Genomic DNA, 18,753 nt, shown 5'->3' with positions numbered 1-18,753 from the left:
AATTTAATTTCGAATGTTAACGCGTCGGGCGGTTCCGAAAATGCAATGGGAAATACTTCAGACGAAATGCAAGACAGGACGAACGGGCTCACATCAGAGCCACAAATTAATTTGCCTTCAACTAACCAAATTGATTTGGCAGAACTCATGAAAGCCTTATTGCAACAAAATAAAGAATCATTTGAAAAATCGTTCCGAGAACAAAAAGAATCATCAGAAAAATCGTTCCGAGAACAAAAAGAATCATCCGAAAAATCGATCCGGGAGCTAGGCGAACAAATAGACGAAAAACTAATCCAGCAGACAAATAAAGTCGACAAGTCGATGCAGAGAGTGTCCGATGATATCTCACAAAGAATAAACAATCTGGCAAGTGAGATAAAAAGTGATATTATGAATGAATTAGGCCGTACATTTGAACAAATCGATGATCGTCTGCAAGCTTTAGAACAGAGCAAGCGGAGGGGCGATACCGAATCTAAAGAAAGCGAAGAACGGCTACTTAGGAATTTCCTAGAGCTGAGGGAAGAATGCCAAAGGGAACACCAGCAGGTTATCTCGAGGGTCCAGCAAGCGGAAACGCATTGTACCACGTCCGTTAGCAACACAATAGCGGACAACAGTTTAGCGATCCACGCGTTGGAACAGCAAATAGAACAATTGAAGCAGACTGGGGCGGAGGACAAGAGACAAATTGATGATAAGATTGCGGCATTAGCGGACACTGTAGATACGATGAAGCTGACGGAAAGTGAGAACAATACTACACCGGTAGCGGCCGCAGAGACCGAAGAAGTGCGTTCGCTTCTTAGATTTCAGAAGGGACAGTTTGAAGTGAACAGACAACACAAAGCTGTAACAGGCGAATTACAAGAACGCGTGGCGCATCTGGAAAACCGCATGGCGTGTGATTCCGAACTCGCCAATAGCACTAAAAATAGCCGTACGAACAGTGCAGAGAGGGACTCCGGCCACGAGGGAGATTTTGACGACAGGGAAGAATGTAATTTAAGGGGCAGACATGAGAGAAACAGAAACATTCAAGGGCCTCGCCAGGAGGAAATGCGGGGATTTGATTTCAAACATTTCCTTACGGTAAGAAAGTTTGAGATATTCCGAAATTCGCAAAAAGGAATACATCCACGTGCATGGCTCGAGCAATTTGAGTTTTGTCTTCCCCCCGACTGGGCAAGTTCACATAAGATAGAATATATGTGTGGCTATTTGGAAGGCGAACCGGCGATTCGCATGAGGTCGGCAGCGCGTCACTGCAACTCCACTCGGGAGTTTCGACAAGCCTTTCTGTCCGCCTATTGGTCGGAAGCGGCACAAGATAGGGTCAAACATGGCATAATTATGCTGCCAAATTTGAACCAGTCTGGTTTCGGCAGCCCTGCACGCCTATTCGACCACATGCTGCAGGCAAATCAATTCCTATACGACCCATACGGGCCTGCGGAACTAATTAGGATATGCATCACCAAATTGCCGATGCACTTGCGGCACGTCATTCTTGCGGGACGATGCAAAGAGGACGTGGAAACGTTTAAGACGCTTCTCCAAGAGTTGGAATACAATACAGGAGAATGCCCGCCTAATCAGGCACAAAGTTATTACGGGGCACAGCAGCGCGACCGCAGTCGTGGCCGTATTACTAATCAACGGCGTGACTGGTCGTCGCGACGCGAACGGAACAATAATCGGGACCGGCCGTATAGAAACTGGGGTGACAGTCGCGAACACAGGTGGAACAACAGAAATGATCGAGGACGTAGACAGAATCGTGAACGGAACAGTTACGGCAACCAGAATCGATACTACGGTGAACACGGTGGGAATAGGACTATAGGCGGAGCACCTCATGATGTTGAAATTCGGCCAGCTAACCCTAGACATAATCCAGCAAATGGAAATGAACAAAACCGGCAATGACAAACGATCAGCGCAGAAGGCGCCCAATCGGAAACAATGAACGACATGGCAAAGGAGTGCATACGGTATATAGAGAGGGAAGATATTAGAGAGGATTTGTTGCAAGAAACTACGAGTACTAAAATTTCGGGAGTAAATCCAGTCGTGACAGTTGCAGTAAACGAAATATGTTTTAAGTGTGTCATTGACACTGGAAGCCCTTTCTCGATAGTGAGCGAGGCAGCATTTAAAAAATGCGAAGGGACTGGGACTTGGCCCGTTTTTCAAGTGCGAGGAATTAAGGTGAAGGGCGCAATCTACGGTAAGAGCATAGAAATCCGAAGGCAAACTCGGCTTAATTTTACCTGCCAGGGAAGAGAGTTTGAGTACAACTTCTTTGTGCTCCCAATGCTGAATGTGGCAATGATTTTAGGAAATGACTTCATGAATGCCCACCATGCAGTAATTGACATGGGTGGAGGAGTAATGACAGTTCAAGTTGGGGATCAGCCAATTTGTTTAGAATTTGATGAATGCATATTACGTGCCGAGTCAGAAATTAGTTGCCTAAAATTTCAAGCTCAAACCGAGTCGCAACCCAGACTGGAGCTACTCGTGAACTATATAAGTGAGTCGTGCTCTCCATCTGGTGAGCAGGGGAAAGATGTTGCGTTTGCGGATGCACTGAGAAAGAGCATCGCGGGTGTCAGAACCACGGACAGGGAAAAGGAGAAATTGTATTGTCTACTTAGGAATCATGAACGGGTATTTTCTGAGACTCCGGGGGCTATTAAGGGTTTTACGTACCAATTCAGAGTACGTGACCATCAGAAGTTTTCTGTTAGACCATACCCTATTCCCGTGGCGTATAAAGCCCAGGTGGAGAAGGAAATAAACAAGATGTTAGAACAAGGAATAATTGAGCGGGCAGTAAGCTCGTACAATTCACCCTTGCTTGTCGTGCCAAAACGCGACAACTCAGTTCGTTTGGTGCTAGACTCGAGACAGATAAACACAATTATTATGTCGGAAACGGACAGGCCTGAGAGCCTTGAGGAACTCTTACAACGTTTCCACGGAGTAAAGGTACTATCATCTGTCGACCTCCGTTCGAGTTTTTGGCAAATCGTGCTACACCCATCTTGCAGATTATATACAGCGTTCCTGTGTTACGGAAATTGTTTCCAATTCCGGCGTCTCCCGTTCGGACTAAACGTCTCATCAGCTGCTTTTATAAGGGGATTAAATAGCATTTTACCTGATGATTTGAAACAGCGAGTGACAATTTACGTGGATGACATATTAATTGCGGAAAAGTCGTGGGAGGACCATAATGACGTTCTGAACAGACTACTGGATGTTTTTGAGAAGGCAGGTGTAACAGTCAACTTAGATAAGTCACAGTTCGGACGAGAGAACATAAAATTCTTAGGCCATATTGTCTCAGCAAATGGAATACAACCTGACCGGGAGAAAATTGCAGCGATAGCGGAGTGTGCAATTCCGACAAATAAAAAACAGTTGCGAGCATTCTTAGGCCTGTGTAATTTTTATAAGCGATTTATAAATTTTAGTGTACTTGGTACACCCCGTCTATGTGGACTAACAGGGAAGAACGCTTTGTGGGTCTGGGATCAAGAGGCACAGGATGAATTTTATAAATTAAAAAAGGCATTGGTAGAGGCTCCCATCCTCGTGCATCCCGACCTGACACAAGAATTCTGTTTAATGACGGACAGTTCCTTGTCAGGATTAGGTGCGGTACTGTTTCAAACGGGAGGAAATGATGATATTACAACTTGGAAAACAATCTCGTTTGGGAGCAGGGTGCTCTCTCGATGTGAAAAAAATTATTCTGTCACGGAACTCGAAGCACTCGCGATAGTTTGGGCATTCTCAAAATTTAGGTATTTTTTATTTGGGAGGACCACCAAGGTGTACACTGACCATCGTGCACTCCAATTTCTTATGAGCACAAAAATCACGCATGGGAGACTAGGACGCTGGGCACTATACCTACAGGAATATAACTTCACTGTAGAATACATTCCTGGACAGAAAAATGTAATTGCTGACGCTTTATCGCGCATTCCTATAGGTTTGGTTCACACAGAAGAAAGGGAACTCGGTGAAAATAATTTTAGCATCCTATACTTACAGAATGTAGCGTTCGAGAATTTTGTTACCACCTCTTTAGGGAGTATAGCGGACGAACAGGATAAGGACGCAGTATTGAAAGATATAAAGAAGAAGTGGGAGGACAAGGAGAATGTAGGAATACGCCAGTACTACTTAGTGCGCAATAGAATATTATTCAAGAAACGAGCCCCGGACGACTCCAGATGGGTGTTGGTGATTCCGGAGGAACTCATAAACAAAATTATATGGTACATACATTTGAGTTATGGTCACTTCGGAGCACAGAAATGTTGTGAAAAACTGAAAGAGACATGCTATTTTAATAACATGCTACGGCGTATTCGTGGTGTACTTAGAGTGTGCGGAGCTTGTCAGCGAGCAAAGGCGGCCACAGTGACTTATGCTGCATCATTGCACCCGATAATACCAAGAAAACTTTGTGACCTCGCGGCCGTGGATCTATTTGGGCCACTAATAAGATCTAAAGCAGGTTTTGCATATGTTTTCGTAGCGGTGGAGCTAACCTCCAAGTTTGTGTGTCTGACTCCGTTGAAGCGAGCCACAGGAAGGGCAGTAGCAACTGCATTTGCAAAGCAGTTTCTGCATGAAGTTGGGAGCGTAAAAAGGGTTATCTCCGATAATGGACCACAATTTAGATCACAATACTGGCAGCGGATGCTTCGAAGAAGAAGAATTAAACCTATATATATATCTCTCTTTCACCCCAGCTCGAACCCCAGTGAGCGTATTATGCGTGAATTAGGAAAATTATGTAGGTTATACTGCAGTCGTGATCACCGATCGTGGGACATTCACCTAAAAGGATTTCAGAATATAATTAATGAGTTGCCTAATACGTCAACAAAGCTTCCGCCAGTCACTGTGCTAAAAAACAAGGAGCCCCCAAGCAAAATCAAAGAGGTGGTGCCTTGGCCATTAGAGCCGAGACTACGCCGGAACGCAATTGTTGACTTAGCTATACGCAACATCAAGCGTGCAGCAGAAGCCAGAGTCAAGGCGTATAAGAAACACGTGAGAAAAGCAGTGTTTCATGTAGGACAAAAAGTCCTTATCAGATCACACAAGCTGTCTAACAAACGGTCAGGTGTCTGCAAGAAATTTTTTAATCTCTTTAACGGGCCGTATCGGATAAGGAAGATTCCCCATGAAAACGCCATAGAAGTGGAAACTCTTCGATCGAAGAAATCAAAAGGGCTACACCATGTGTCAAACGTAAAACCATACATTGAGTAGACAGGGCAGTGAGGACTAGAGAGGACGGTGAAGAGAAACAATTGATTAGTTTACATTTGTGATAAATGCATCTTGAATAATATGTTGATAAAAATTAATGATAAAGATGTTTCTATGTGATGGATTGAAGTGGTGTTTTAATTTTTTTCTCCTTGTGCAATTAGGATTTAGTTTGATTCAAACGTGAAGATAAAAGGTTTCTTTGTGAACGAGTAAAATGCTGTTTATGTTTTTTTTGTGTGTAAATTGAAAAGAGTCGCTCCTGAGGAAAGCAAGATCGTTGCTGAATTAGTGCATAAACTCAGGGGAATATCCGATCTGTGGGTATTATGGGTCTGGCAAACCCAGGTCCCCAGCTGTTAGTAGCCTTGTTTCCGATTTTCTGCTTTCAGTGCTACTATCTATCTATTACTATTCTATATCTGTCAGTAGAAATGAGGATCTCTTACTATAGTATGCGTGCTGTATGAATATTTTAAGATAGGAAAACTCAGGGGAATATCCGATCTGTGGGTATTATGGGTCTGGCAAACCCAGGTCCCCAGCTGTTAGTAGCCTTGTTTCCGATTTTCTGCTTTCAGTGCTACTATCTATCTATTACTATTCTATATCTGTCAGTAGAAATGAGGATCTCTTACTATAGTATGCGTGCTGTATGAATATTTTAAGATAGGAAAACTCAGGGGAATATCCGATCTGTGGGTATTATGGGTCTGGCAAACCCAGGTCCCCAGCTGTTAGTAGCCGTGTTTCCGATTTTCTGTTTTCAGTGCTACTATCTGTCTATTACTATTCTATATCTGTCAGTATAAATGAGGATCTCTTACTATAGTATGCGTGCAGTATGAAAATTTTAAGATAGGAAAACTCAGGGGAATATCCGATCTGTGGGTATTATGGGTCTGGCAAACCCAGGTCCCCAGCTGTTAGTAGCCTTGTTTCCGATTTTCTGCTTTCAGTGCTACTATCTATCTATTACTATTCTATATCTGTCAGTATAAATGAGGATCTCTTACTATAGTATGCGTGCTGCATGAATATTTTAAGATAGGAGAACCCTGAGAAAGGAATGAGTAAGTCTGGAATCTTGAAAACAGGATGCGATAATACGATTGTTGAACCATTGGCTTCCAATATGCGATGATATGTTAATATTGATGATATATGTCTTTTTTGTTCTTTATAGCTGAGTACGTAAAGTGCTGTCTGTGGATTTCGTAAGTATATTGATTCCCTTCAAGGTTAAAGAAGAATTGTGGTTTGTGTAATTTACGTGGCTCTGAAACATTATTGTGGTAGTCAAATACGAGCAGCTTTTCAGCAAATGGAGAATGGACCGGAAATATGGATCCTTTTTGTAGTCTTGATTGATGTTGAGCCAAAGCCTAAAAAATTATTCTGCGTTAATACTTGTCCTAGAAAAGCGACGTTTATGTGTTTTGCTGATGCTGTGAGCATTACAGCTTACTGTTTTCGCTGGTGCGGGATGCACTGCAGCCTATATGATTTGTACTGAGGAAATTTCCCTCTTGAAGGTAGAGGATGATTAAATAATTTTGATTATGGGAACGAAGGAAAGCTTGGTTTAAGGTAATAAGGATAAAGTAAAACATTTGTCATTTAAACTACAGGAGGATTCGGATCTTTTGTGTCTGTTGTAAGTTCAATATGTTAAGATGATACTGTTTTACAGAATAGAGGTGACCACAATTTTGCCATTTATGAGAAATGAATCCAGAATAACCACCACAGGCGAAATAACTGATTTGGAAGCGAAAGGTAACGTAAAGAAGGAACGAAATCGCAGCAAAATGGGTAAGAAAATGTAATATAACCTGTATAATGCAAATTTTTTTAACCTTCTCAGAGTCATCTGCGTGATTAATTGTTGTGATAACGTAATTTTAGGTGAAATTTTCTTACTGTTTTATGTGTGAATATATGAGTATGATAAATGTATAATTGCGAGTCTCTTTTCAGATGTGCGAACTGGTATAAATGTTTTGGCGTGTAAATAACCATTGTTCTTTTTAATGTGTATGTTTAAGGAAAGTACTCCATATTTATCATGTGACAAGACGTATGGCGCGAGCGTCAAGAAGAGGACGAATTAGTGTTGTAGTGGTATATACACGGTGTTGAAATAGCATTGAAGTAGCTTATTGGCTTAACTAGTAGTGGATAGAAGTAGAATATTGAGTAATGCATGTTTATGGGTAGTTAGTTTGTAGAATAGACAACAGGAGTGCATGTATGTGTGTGTAAATAACATGTGAACCCTATGCTGTCCTGACCTATACTTGCACAAGGCATAATCCTATTCATTTTAGTGAATTAATAAATAGCATTTGATTTATTAAAACGTAAGTGAACCACATTAGTGATGTGGATTTAAATATTATATTGTCAGTTTATTTAAATTTTTATTTTTATACTGTCAAGTCATTTCACTTTTATTTTTTTTACATTGTCAAGTCATTTAAATTTTATTTTATATTGTCGATTCATCTAATTTTTTTATTTAAAAAAAATATTAAGTCTCACTTTGTTCTTAAAAATTGTGAAAGACAATACTAAGTGGTATTATGTATGACATTGTGTAATCACATAAGGATGATGAAAAATTTCTGTGAATGCAGTTGAGAACCTGAAAGCGAACCGGCAAAACTCTTAAGAGACAGCGGGAGCAGCCGGACTAGTTGTAAACTGGCGGGTTTCCCAGCGGGACACGCTGTCATCCGGGCCACTTTGGGAGCGCGGCCGACAACAAAAGGAGAGTAAGCGGCAAACACTTTCCCTTGTACCTGGAGCTAATGGGCGGCCGCCCCGGGCGACCTTTCCTCGAGGCGATGACCTGAGATGCGCGAGCGGTCCACCGCGCGGAAATCCATCTGCTGGCAACGCACCACACGCTCGCGACCGTGACGAGACGGCCGCGGTGAAACAACACAAGGGGCGTGGAGCCTTTTGACAGGTACTGCCCAGAGAAACTTGCAGACGTCAACGACGCCTATCGACATTTCCTGATGGATGCCTACTGTCAAGCGACAGTAAATCTTGGTTCGATGTTCTCTGGTCGCTAAGGGTGGCACAAAAGAAGAGCCATTAAGTGTCATCCTTGCCCGAGAATATCAACCTGGCGTATCAAACGAGGATACCGCACGAATTTGACAATACAAACATGGAACCAAATCGAGATGTACGTGACACGAGAGAAACTTCATGAGAGGGCAGAGACGGCGGGATCGCACGCAACAGATGGACAAAAATCCCTACTGACAGCTGCGGCGACGAACCCCCCCCCCCCCTTTCCCTTATATTGTGCCTCGGAACAGTGGAACTACTGAGTGTGTCAGTGAACAGTGATTATACGGTTCTTAGTCCAGTGCATATACGTGTGTTTCTGTCAGAGAAACTCTGACTCGTGTGTTTTGCAGGAGTTCGATTTATTGGTGTTTATTAGACTGACTCTTGTATTTTGCAGGTGTTCTATTTATCTTTTTTAGACTTTGACCCTTGTATTTTGCAGGTGTTTTATTTATAGGTGTTCTTTTGTTTTAGATGTTGACTATTGTACTGTTTTATTTATCAATGTTTGTTTTTGTGTGATGTATTAGATTTGTGATATTTTGTTTCGTAAATTCATTGCTGTGGCATTGCTTTGTTTATCAGTCAGATAGCTTTTTATTCTCATTGAACTGTGATCGATTAGCCTTTGCATGGGGCATATTTACTGTGAGGAACCCCTTAAGGGTAATAATCACATAATTATTGTAGTTTCAGTATAATGACACAGTGCTCATGGTTTGCTAACTAATTGAAATATAGTAGAGTGATTAAATGAGTGCCACATAGTTATTTTAATTCTACAAATTATTAATTTTATACGATATAGAATTTTTTTTGCGATAACCACTTTGTAAAACATGTTTTTTTCTCTTATCATTTTGTTGCTTTTGCAGATTGTGCATTGTTATGTTCTGCTTTTTAATACCGATGTTATTTGATGTTCTTTTTTTAATTGCTGTGGCACCTTTGCTATTTTCATAAATTTTGCTTGTTAATAAACAGTCATAAATTTTCCTGTGATCAGTTGGCTCTTGCAATGAGCAAATACTGGTGAACTCCATAAGGGTAACAACCAGAAATTGACCAGAAATTGTTTTCATATTAATGACACAGGAACCATTGTTTTTACTTGCTGACCGAATTAGGTCTACACTACCTTTTAAATAGGTGTCACAGATTGTGTTCTTTTTTTTCTGTTTGAAATTGGTAGATTCTAAAGATGTGTTGAAATTATTGTGTTTTAGCAAGTAGCTGGTGTCCTTTTGCCTTTTCTTTTACACTTTTGGTTTAAGTAGGGTGTGAGAAGCCTGCTTGGGAATGTCCTAGCATGGCTAGAAAATTCCCTGCACAGTCTTTTCCCGGAGCGTTGGGGTTATGAAAGGTCTCTGTTGGATTCCTTTCATGTTTAATTTCTTAAATCTGTTGCCATTTATGGAATAAATTCCTCTTCTAAATGTACTGTGGCGTTTCTGACTATCTGGGAGGAGACTGAGCAGTGGAACGTGTTACTTTTACACATAAACAAGAACGATCTGTCACACTACTACACTTTAAAGCACAGTTTATATGTAATTCTTATATGTAATTCATGTCACACAGTCTCATACGGAACCTACATCCGCTTTCTTTTATATACTGTATATGATAAGATACTGTCATCCCCCTTCCCTTTTGTGTGAGAGGATGAATGAGCATATGTATTTCTAGTTGCATGCTTGAGGGTAGCAGGCAAGGCTGTCTGCTAGAGAACAGTAGGACCAACGTCGGAACAGGTAGCTACGCTTCCTAAAAGCAAAGAGGTTTCTATCCTTAGTATGGTCCTGTCCGTCCGTTGTCATGTTGGTATAGGAAGCTGCCCCTCTGGACACTTCCGTTGGTCTTTGTGAGCCACCCTGAGGAAGCACGCTCGGCAGTAGGGCAGTTGCAGTGTGGCCGTGGCGAGCGTCTGAAGTGGTAAGATCTCCGGCTAAGCGCGTGTCTGTTAAGTCCGTAGGACAATGGATTTCTTAAGTTCAGCCAAACTGAAAATTTAATCACCTTTATTTCGGGTTTAGGTCTAAAATATCCGATGTTATCTTAAATTGCAGCGCAGTGTAATTATCGTGTGAAGTTCAGATTATTTTCCGGTAGTTGCTTTGTTACTAGTTTGTGAGTAAAGTGGAACCACGTGTTGATCAGTAACTCTAACTAAGTTCATCAATCTTAAATCCGAATGTGCGTGAGATTATAACGTCTCGTCTTGAGAATATTTTTTTAATATAGCAACTTTTCTTTAAGCTTTTCTTTATGTTCAACCCACGTGGGGTGTACTTTGCGAGACCACTACCACGTGCTTATATAACTGTTTGACCCATCAGGTTAATAGTAAGACGTTAGTAACCAGTTCAAGGTTTTTCTTTTGTCAATTTCTTTTCGATCTAATGTATTTTAATTATCAAAATTATTGTGGAGTTGTACGCTTTGTGTAAACCAAGTTGACCACGTGGAGCATGTGGTGTAATCATCAAAGTAGCCCTCAGCTATTCTTTTTGCGAAGACTTCACAAAGAGTTAATATGAATTTAGTATACCAGTGTGTGGTAATTACATGACGGACAGGATTGTGTTATGAACGTAATTTCTTTGGGTAAAAAAACTGAATCTGTTGGTTGTGGTTAATTTCTTCTTGCTTATGTTTCAATGTTCTTCGTGTGTTATTTTATGAATGCAGTGTGGTATGCAGTCTCCCAATCTTGGCTCCATATTTTATGTGTTCCGTAAGATTACAATCTCACATTTTTTCAATCGTAAATAAGGCACCAGCTCAGTTATAACTCACGTATAATATGCTGAAATTTCAATGAACAATCTTAAAATAAATTTCCAAATAGAAACTGATTTCTTTCCTTTTATTTAAATTCTCCTTTTTATATATATATATATTACCGGTTTTGTCTGCTTGGTAAACCTAGACTAAATATCTGATGAAACAGTTGCCCAGTAATCCACGGTTAACGTCCCCAGACAGATCACGGCTTTTAACCCAGCTTTTATTGTCCATTAGCACCGATCTCAGCATAGTAAATTAAAGTAACAATATTACAGATTTCAGCATAGTAAATTAAAGTAACAACCTTACACATCAGCATACCAAATTAGAGTTACAATATTACAATATGTATTAGGATTATTTGCTTGTTTCATTGCCCTCTACTCGCTGCTTTCGTTTGTGCTGTAACAGTCACGTACCCGGCATGTACAAAGGTATAGCTATACAAATTTACATTTCACTCAGGCTCGTATATAACTATCTGCTACACTTCCAGATTATGTAATACAATAGTCATTTCTACTGTGAGTAAAGGTATTCTGATTTGGCATCGAAATTTGAAGAAGTTCAGGCAACCATCGATGTATGCAGAAGTAGTATGTGTAAGATATTAAATGCTCACAAACCGAAAACTGGACATATTGGAGGGAATGAAGAGTGACACTGAGAATTTGGGTCGCGCCAGAAAGCGTGCGTCGATAGACTAATGATAAGGCGACTGCTACAGAAAGCGGATATTCATGTTCAAAATGTGATCCTAGCATGAATTTTCAGTTGTCAGTTCAGGCAGAGAAAAAAAAGTTATTAGATAAACTGAAGTATTTCATAAGTGATCTTGTACTTTATTCACCGTTTTTAGAATTAATATTTCCAACAACCAGTTTTGGAAGAACGTAGGGGCATCTAGTTGCTAGTTGCTCCATTTGTCCTATTTTGGAAATAGAAACTATCGCTCCCGTAGGCATCGCGTATGCAAGCAATCACAGAGGCATTCGAGCAATAATCCTTTACGTTCTCTATATGTGAATGGAACGGGAAAAAGCCGTAATAACTAGTACAATGGAACGTGCCCTTCGCCATGCAATTCACAGTGGTTTGTAGAGTTCACATGTAGATGTAGGTAAGAATATATCACTTAAATTTACCAAGAAGATGTGCAGGGCTTACGAAAAAGTATGCCGTCACAACAGGAACGAACTGTTTTCATACGTTGCAAAACTGTTCCAGAGAACCAAAACTCCAGACTATTTATACGGCGGAAATAACAACTGATGGGTTTACTTGCAGAGAAACAAGAAAATGTAAAATATGGCACTGAGTTCGAAACGACGTATTTTGCTACAACATGTGTACCATTGGGACACGGACAAATGAAAGGTAAGGAACGAGACTGTAATCAGTACATGGCGGTAGCGCGTGGGACCATCCAAGGAGGCAGACAGGCCGCAGCTCCGCGCAGTGTGCCAATTTGTCAGGCTCCACTCGATTGAGCTAATAGTGCCGGCGCCCGGAAAGGAAAACCCAATTAATGGCGTGTGATACATACTCGTGCAGGTGCGCCTAATGACACATAATGACAGCAGCCGAGTCGGCCGCTGGACTCCTCGGACACGCAGACAATCGCTACCGGTTCCCACCTCTAGCGACCGACAGTGCTCACGTCGCGGAGAGGATTTCTCCTAGCGGGTGCGGCTTCTCCCTGCCGAGCGTTAGACCTACTCGTGCAACATGTTCCATTCGGCAGCTGTTCACACGCAGGAACCGCACCTTTACAGCCGCTATTTTTTTTATTTCGTCGTCCTCGCCCCATGTGGGTGAGGAGAGCGCTGCCAGCGGCATAATATCCCTCTCTTCGGCCAAAAGCTTCTACAATATAGACTTGTAACAATATTTAAAGATGCAAACTTAAAAACGTTTTTAAAACCTATGAGTATTATGCGATACTATTTACATAAAATACAACGTGTTTTTCTTCTTTTTTTAAAAAAAAAATTGAAATCAAAAAGACTTATAGATAAAGATAAAGAAGTAAATACGAGGGTTGCCCAGCAAGTAATGCAATGCATTTTTTTCCTAAACAATTCTTTTGTAAACATAATGAGAATTACACACACGAAAGATGGGTGTTGTATCTACACACCCTATTTTTCCACGTAATCTCCATCCCGTTCTATGGGCTTCCTCCAGCGCTAGACAAGGGCGTGTATGCCCTGGCGGTACCAGTCCTTGTCCTGGTGTCGGAGCCAGTGCTTCTCTGTGTGAATCATCTCATCGTCCTCAAAATTTCTTCCAAGAAATGCATCCTTTAATGGCCCAAACAAGTGGAAGTCCGAGGGGGTAGGTCAGGGCCGTAGGTTGGATGCGTTAACACTGTCCAACCCTGTAGGGGGATGTGTTCAGCAGTCCTCAGACCTGTGGGGGGACGAGCGTTATCGTGTTGCGGCAAAACAGCTCCTGGGTTGGTATGGAGCCGAAATAAAAAATGGTTCAAATAGCTCTGAGCACTATGGGACTTAACATCTGAGGTTGCTATTTCTATGCCTGAAATTAATTATATATATATATATATATATATATATATATATATATATGTGTGTGTGTGTGTGTGTGTGTGTGTGTGTGTGTGTGTGTGTGTGTGTGTATGTGAAAAGGGGAGAGAGAGAGAGAGAGAGAGAGAGAGAGAGAGAGAGAGAGAGAGAGAAATGGTTCAAATGGCTCTGAGCACTATGGGATTGAACTTCTGAGGCCATCAGTCCAAAATGGTTCAAATAGCTCTGAGCACTATGGGACTTAACTGCTGAGGTCATCAGTCCCCTAGAACTTAGAACTACTTAAACCTAAGGACATCACACTCATCCATATCCGAGGCAGGATTCAAACCTGCGACCGTAGCGGTCGCGCGATTGCAGACTGAAGCGCCTAGAACCGCTCGGCCACAACGCGCCGAAATCGCCGGAAGCGCGACTTGAGTTTTGCTAATGTGTTGACATATGCTTCTGAATTAATGGTGCTGCCTCTTGGCATCACATTAACGAACATCACACCTTTACAGTCCCAGAACATGGTGATAATGACCTTACAGGCGGAAGCAGTTGTTTTGAATTTTTTCTTCTATGAGGAGTGGGAATGGCGCCATTCCATCGACTGTCGTTTTGTTTCGAGCTCAAAATGGTGAACACAGGTTTCATCACCTGTCACAATCCGGACAAGATGGCCTCCCCCTCAGCTTCAAAACGTGCAACAAACAAGACAAATGTTTCTTCTGTGCGATTAGTGATCCACCGTTAGATACCGCGGGACCCATCTTGCGCACACTTTTGAATATCCAAGAGTGCGGATAATAGCATTCCTTTGGTGATTGACAGATGCAGCGCCAACTGCCGAGCCGTAATGCGTCTGTTCTCGCGAATGACTAAATCAGCTCGCTGTGATGGTGGATGGTTTCCCGGGCCGCTGCAAATCGTGAAGCTCCGCCGAACCGCCTTATGATGACCTCACCATCCGTGCCCTGCGACTAACTGTACTTCTGTCGACAGCGGATGCCCCATAGGCTTTGCACAAGTATTTCTGAATATTAACCACAATTTCTTTCTCTGCAGTGAGAAATTCAATGACGGTACGTTGCTTGTAACGTACGTCACCTACAGACGCCATTTTGAAATCTCCTGCAGCTACGCTGTCCATCGGAAGTGACGGAAACTTGGCGCGCTCGTCAATACATAAGCAACGTTTCGCATTCGTAGCGTTGTTTTCGGTTGAGAAAAAAAATGCCGTGCATTACTTTCAGGGCAACCCTCGTATTTATAACGCGCTGAAAAAGGACTGGGACGTTCATTAAAAAAGAGCATTGCAATTTCACTGTAAAGCTGAAGAACCTGCACTGGGGAGAAGATGGTTGTGGAGAAGCAAAACATTGGGTGTTCTACAGGGAGGAGGGGGGGGGGGAGGGAGTGGGTGGGGCTGTATCTATGGAAATGAAGGAAGGTGTTAGAGTGAACAGTGGAAACACGGAAACGGAGGAGTTTAGTGCCTAACAGGAGAAGAATGGGTGGAGAGATATGGAGATGGAAGACAGAAGGGGAAGCCCTGATGTGGAGTTATGCAATAGATGGTAAGACAGATAAATATCGGGGCGGATTTCACTGCGAGAGATAGTCAGTTGAATTTGCGTTGGGATGAGTGCGTGTAGCTGTAGGGGCAGTTGGATGTGTTTGTAAAGGCGCGGCAGCATACCAGGAATGGTGATCAGAGGGGAATCAATGGGGCTACTGTAATCCGCGGATAGAGTAGCGTATGCGGAGGTGTTCGATATCGGTAAGTAGGGTTGTGTTTGATGAGACTGTGGAGGTTCCGCATGGGGCGGAACGGTTGCGGAAAGCAGGGTGGAGTGCATGACGTTCAAGAATTTGGAGGAACTGATGGAACTTCGTGGAGCGAATATCCAGGAAACATTTACATAAGGGAGGATGGCTCGGATCAAGGTTTTGCAAGTGTGGAGGACAATGCAGGCATGTAATCCCTAAGTTCGGTCAGTCAGTAGTATTAGTGTATTGTGGGCATTTTGTTGGATGGTTAATAGGTGAGTCTTCAACGTTAGTTGACGGTCGAGGGTTAGTCCAAGATACTGTACTATATTAGTTAATAGGGTATAACGGTTGTAAATGATGTGGTAGAAGTCACGGAGGTGAAAGCTGCAGGTGGCTCGTCCTGAATTTGTACCTGGGTTGTAGAAGGGTTGATCTTGAAGAGGCCTGGATGTACTAGGAGCTAAACAGATTGAGGTGCATTTGGAGGGGTCGTTGGGATTTCCGAATTGTAGGGTTGAGGGCTAGGAGAGCGCTGTCATCAGCACACTGAAGGATTTGGGCTGGTGAGGCGATTTAGTCATAGCGCCAAAGGAGATAAATGAGAGGAGAGAGTCACAGTGGCTACTTAACTGGTTAATAGCTGTGTTATGAACGGCTACTTGATGACGAGAATAAAGCTTGAAATGTAGGATGTTTCAAAAAGTTATATCTGATTTCAGAATCATCTACATGAATCAAGACAAAACCTGGGCTAGCTTTTAACTTGTTGATCGATACTAAAAGTTTACCTTGACACCAGTGGTAAGTTGTCGGTTCTTGTGTTTGGCGGTAGTTGTCTCCCTGGGGCAACTAGCTCGCTCGATTGGTTTCTCATTCATTACTTGATGTGCGTTGATACAGCAGTAAAACACCAACAAAAAGGTGTTCTGTGTTCTCCGTTACAACAGGTACAGTTCCGTTAAACTGTGCGGCGTGATTTTCGGCGAAAGTACGGCCTGGACGTCCTACAATGTGTGGATATCGCACCACTGGCCTTCAAGAGCGCCTGATCTCGCGGTATGCGATTTATTTTGTGTGGGAGGAGTAGGAGGAAGGGGGGGGGGGGATTGTGAAAGCATCCGCCTACTTGCTTCCTCTTCTAATAACTTTGCGACTTTGCATAGCAGCAGCAGTGAATGCAGTAACTCCAGAAACATTCGCAAAGTATGGGACGAGTTTTGACTATTGTCTACTTCTTTGGATTGCGTCCGCTGGAGGGGACATTGAACAGCTGTGACGGAGAAATGAAAACTTGGATCCCGAACGTAATTGTAAAAAGCAACCCAAGGCTGCATCTGCATAAAATTAAAATATGTCCTTGTAAAATCGGGTGATTCTTTTGGAACAAACGGAGTGGCCGTGCGGTTCTAGGCGCTACAGTCTGGAGCCGAGCAACCACTACGGTCGCAGGTTCGAATCCTGCATCGGGCATGGATGTGTGTGATGTCCTTAGGTTGGTTAGGTTTAATTAGTTCTAAGTTCTAGGCGACTGATGACCTCAGAAGTTAAGTCGCATAGTGCTCAGAGCCATTTGAGCCATTTTGGAACAAAGAAAAAAATAATTTGTAGTTCTACGTATAAGTTAATATTCAACCTAAGTTTCTATCGTCGTTCGCCTAGAAGGTATAGTGATGTGGAGTCGGATGCGCCTTTTCGAACCAACCTGCACAATGACAACCCCCGTTATTTGAGATGGAATGTTTCGCACATTACTGTTTGGCTCGTTTCTTCCTACATAACTCAGGAACTGCAGGATTTGCCCAGTCATCGTTTGTTGATTTAACCCCACCAGTAAGTCGTATTCGGATGACAAGAGCCCTTGTACGTACTGAACAGTTCTAATCCGCCACTGAAGAACACACGATTAATTTGAACGATAAGGCTTACAGAGGCCTACTCTCACATGAGTTTCTTAATTCACCTACAGTATCCAGTTGTCTAGCGATACTCTATACTAATACTAAGAAGATGCGTAATGATGTCCTAGTACCATTCAGATCGCACTTATCCTGCTGCCCAAATCGCCCATACGATTTCAGCGTGTTTTAGATCACAAGAGATAACTATGTAATTTCTATTCATACATAATATTGCCATAAACGTACAGAATCACATACGATCTGCAAATTTCGTAGTGTTAGTATGACGCTATTTTTTCCTCAATTCTTATAGAGTAGAAGGTTCAAAGAGTTTCGTGCTATATTTTGATGGCAATATTAACTGGAGAAATAATGCAGTTGAGTTATTTCTCGTCGAATTCATTTTCCCACATACTGTTGTTGTTGTGGTCTTCAGTCCTGAGACTGGCTTGATGCAGCTCTCCATGCTACTCTATCATGTGCGAACGTCTTCGTCTCCCAGTAACTACTGCAACCTACATCCTTCTGAATCTGCTTAGTGTATTCATCTCTTGGTCTCCCTCTACGATTTTTACCTTCAACACTGCCCTCCAATACTAAATTTGTGATCCCTTGATGCCTCAGAACATGTCCTACCAACCGATCCCTTCTTCTAGTCAAGTTGTGCCACAAACGTCTCTTCTCCCCAATCCTATTCAATACCTCCTCATTAGTTATGTGATCTACCCATCTAATCTTCAGCATTCTACTGTAGCACCACATTTCGAAAGCTTCTATTCTCTTCTTGTCAAAAATATTTATAGTCCATGTTTCACTTCCATACATGGCTACACTCCATACAAATACTTTCAGAAACGACTTACTGACACTTAAATCTATACTTGATGTTAACAAATTCCTCTTCTTCAGAAACGCTTTCCTTGCCATTGCCAGTCTAAATTTTATATCCTCTCTACTTCGACTATCATCAGTTATTTTGCTCCCCAAATAGCAAAACTCCTTTACTACTTTAAGCGATTCATTTCCTAATATAATTCCCTCAGCGTCACCCGACTTAATTCGACTACATTCCATTATCCTTGTTTTGCTTTTGTTGATTTTCATATTATATCCTCCTTTCAAGACACTATCCATTTCATTTAACTGCTCTCCCAAGTCCTTTGCTGTCTCTGACAGAATTACAATGTCATCGGCGAACCTCAAAGTTTTTATTTCTTCTCCATGGATTTTAATACCTACTCCGAATTTTTCTTTTGTTTCCTTCACTGCTTGTTCAATATACAGATTGAATAACATCGGGGAGAGGCTACAACCCTGTCTCACTCCCTACCCAACCACTGCTTCCCTTTCATGCCCCTCGACTCTTA

General features: G+C 42.1%; 1 protein-coding gene across 1 annotated transcript in view; it reads right to left on the bottom strand.

The window, feature by feature from the left end:
- Positions 1 to 18,753, bottom strand: part of LOC126090494 (uncharacterized) — a 687,867-nt gene that overhangs the window by 498,131 nt on the left and 170,983 nt on the right. The window lies entirely within an intron of this gene.

Source organism: Schistocerca cancellata, chromosome 1 (assembly GCF_023864275.1).
Source record: "Schistocerca cancellata isolate TAMUIC-IGC-003103 chromosome 1, iqSchCanc2.1, whole genome shotgun sequence".
NCBI lineage: Eukaryota > Metazoa > Arthropoda > Insecta > Orthoptera > Acrididae > Schistocerca > Schistocerca cancellata.
The sequence above is the reverse complement of the archived record's forward strand: the minus strand, read 5'-3'. Positions and strand labels throughout refer to the sequence as shown.